Source organism: Hippopotamus amphibius, chromosome 14, assembly GCF_030028045.1.
Source record: "Hippopotamus amphibius kiboko isolate mHipAmp2 chromosome 14, mHipAmp2.hap2, whole genome shotgun sequence".
NCBI classification, from domain to species: Eukaryota; Metazoa; Chordata; class Mammalia; order Artiodactyla; family Hippopotamidae; genus Hippopotamus; species Hippopotamus amphibius.
In genome coordinates, this window is record NC_080199.1 from 69929794 (window position 1) to 69933275 (window position 3482).

Genomic DNA, 3482 nt, shown 5'->3' on the forward strand with positions numbered 1-3482 from the left:
CATGGCCATACACTGAGAGCTATTTCTCTGATTCTTTGTGCAAGAGATCTGGTTACTCTGTAAAAGAACTAAAACTCTGTGTGAGCCTCTTCCAATGGTCCACCACAGCCACAGAGAGATTCATTACATGTAGGAAAGGTGCACCCAGTGCCTGTTCTCCCTCTTCTCAGCCATTAAAGGGGGTTAGTAGCAAGCTCAGAGGAGGTTCCCATCTTCTTTTGAGTGGGAAAGAGACTCTTCCACCCATTGTCTCTTGAGATGTGATTCAGCATGAATAAAGAGTATAGGAAAAATGATACAAATGAACATATTTACAAAACAGAAACAGACTCACAAACTTAGAGAACAAACTCGTGGTGACCGGGGGAAGGGGCAGGGGGAGGGCATATATTGTGAGTTTGGGATTGACATGTACACACTGCTATATTTAAAATATGGTAATCAACAAGGATCTGCTATATAGCACAGGGAACTCTGCTCAATATTCTACAGTAACCTAAATGGGAAAAGAACTTGAAAAAGAATAAATGCATGTATATGTATAACGGAATTACGTTGCTGTACACCTGAAACTAACACAACATTGTTAATCAACTATACTCCAAAGTAAAATAAAAATTTAAAAAAGGAGAAAAAAGAGTATAGGAGTTTCTTACAAATACGCAGCCTGCATAGGTGTCAGCAGGGTGTGATATATCTCTGCTCTGGGTGTAAGCAAGCCCTCCGCAAATTTCATTTCTGACGTCATTTTGCATGTATCTGGCTGAGGGGTAAGGAGGAACCTGGAAGGCTGAGGTGGTGCATTCCACCTCACTGCTTCTGTCCTCAGTGGTGCCTCTCAGCTGACAAGGTGAACTCGTGGGTCACAGGATGGGATCCCTAGTGGGTAGACACCACTTCGCAAAGTTATTTAAAACATACAGGAAAAACACCTGATGATTTTATGAGGACTGTAGCTTCTGAGTAAGAAAACAGAATCTTCAGAGTAATCCTTAACTTCAGTGGGAGAAACCCATTATTTCTTGGCCCAAGTTTACCTTTTTATGTTGACACTGCATAGCTCTTGAACGCCACATCACCTTAACTTAAAGAGATTCTTAACGATGAAACTAAGCAAAAAATCAAAAATTGCCAAAAAAAGAAATCAAAATTTTAAGGATCTGTAAAGGTCTCAGCTTTACATGGCCTAATTGTCTCCATTGAGACTTATGCCAGCAAAAGACCCTCATTTAGTCTCAAAGCACCTCAGGAACTTGTCCTCTGAAGCCCATGTCACAAGAGACATATGGGAACAAACTTGATGACCTCAAAATGGCCTCAGTTTAAACACTGGTCAACTGTTAATCTCAATAAACTCACTTTTGTTTTCTTTTACATTTAGTTATTAAACAGATTTTATTGTTGTAATCATGGTATATGTTTTATCCTGCATCTCTACTCTATTGAATTAAAAATTTGAAGTGCAGAATTACAATGTTCTGGATCATAAACACTTCCAGGTAACCAAGATTCTAATACCTCTGAGAGGGATTGACAAAAGGGATCTTCGTACTGCAGAGTTTCCTACATAAACTCCAAGACACACAGAAAATCTCTAGCCTCAGTTCTAACAGAACAGCCAATCTGAAATGTATTTAATTTTGGATGACTTAAAATTACTAGGTGGTTAATACTTCTGTTATCAACCTGCTATCCTAAAATAAGATTTCTTTTATTACAAAAGATTATTTTAAAATTAATACAATGAGATTTGCCATTTTTGATTTTATAGTTTTTAAGTGACTGCGTATTTCTTTTTAGAAACTTTTCCTGCAATAAAATAAAATGTAGCGCTTGCTTTGGCAGCACATATACTAAAAATTGGAACGATACAGAGAAGATTAGCATGGCCCCTGTGCAAGGATGACATGCATATTCGTGAAGCGTTCCATATTTTTGCTGATTCACTTTGGTGTACTTCAAAAACTGGTACAAGAGTGTAAAGCAATTATATTCCAATAAAAAGCTTAAAAAATAAAATAAAATGTAACGAGAGGGCAGCTGGGACTCATCTCCTCTTCCAACAGGAAGGGTTGGTGATAATCACAGCTTTCTTGTTCACTTATAATTTAAGCCTCCTTGGTATCTTTAGTATTAAGTTATTACATGAACCTTAAACATAGAGTAGCCAGACAGCCTATGATCATAGGTTTAAGTCTATTGCTTTGTATCATCCTGTCTCACATTCATTATGGATTAATTATTTGTAAAAATAGTATTGTTATTTATATTTGTATTAGAAGAAACCTGATTGGGCTTGATAGACACTCACTTTGTCTTTCTAGCTGGTGTCATCTTGTAATGTGTGAGAGGTATATACAGTAAACAGAATTCTCAATTTAACACGTGGCTAAATTGGGAACAAGATCCATGTTCTTTTCCGGCTCTTGCCAGACGCACCCAATTAACTCCTCCATTTAACAGACAGCAAACAGGGCATTCACTGATAAAAGGAAGTGTACTTGAATGTTGGTAAATACTTGGATGGTGGTGGGGGAAGCAAGCTGTGCTGTGGCCTGTGCAATACCTTGTGTAATGCACGAAGACACCCAGGCTGCCAGTTGGTAGAGTCAGTTGGAGTTAGTTAAAAACATGGGACGTTATAATTTAGGTGTGCATGAAATGTGTCTGGGAAATAGAGGCTGAGAAGTTCTGCAATAGAGTATGTCAAAAACAATCTGAACACCCTTGCTTCAGCGGTTTTGTCAATAATTTTAAGGTATAATTCTATAACTGCTCATGATTGGTAATACTTCCCCCCCCTCACCTAGTAACCCTCTTTGACAGCCAAGTGCTAAAAGAAAAATGAAAGTGCATGTTTAGTCAAAATGAAATACTGATTTTCTCTTTCCCAAGAAAGTGATAATAACTGTGTGACTTGCACAAAATATTTGTGAACGTTTACCATCCGTTATGAGTGTCATAGTGATATCACTAATTACAAGAAAATCAGAAAATAAAAATTTTCTAAAGAAGAAACAGAATATACTTAACAAGTTGGTAGTTATTAAAAAATGCCCAAGGATGGTAAATTTAACATGAACAGTGGCAGGAAATGCACTTAATTTTTATTACATGATTTTTCATTTATATCAAATGATCGTTCCTCTAAATTTATTTTGCTCATTTTAGATTCTGTGGTTTCCTTCATATACATGAAAAGTAAAAGATAGCTCTTAGTAAATTGGCCATACTTTTAGAAGACGAACGTGGCAAACAATTGAGGGATGTGAATTGTTTGATCAGGATTTGATTAGTGCCATCAAATGACTCAAATAGAAAAACTCAGTCAAATTAATTTCATTGTAGCTCAATATTTTCAACCAATTTATGCAATCAAAATAAAGCTTTGAATGCCCATTAAAAAGAAGATAAAACACCTGTAGTTAGTGTATGTTTTATTGTAAATTTAAACATTTCAATATGGAAGATAAAATTGTTTG

At 36.3% G+C, this 3482-nt stretch overlaps 1 non-coding gene across 1 annotated transcript; it reads left to right on the top strand.

Moving 5' to 3' along the window:
• The first annotated feature begins 1829 nt into the window (after window positions 1-1829).
• LOC130836033 (U6 spliceosomal RNA) lies at window positions 1830-1937 on the top strand. Its single transcript, XR_009049097.1, has one exon. It is a non-coding gene; the product is annotated as a U6 spliceosomal RNA (small nuclear RNA).
• Window positions 1938-3482: the final 1545 nt, after the last annotated feature.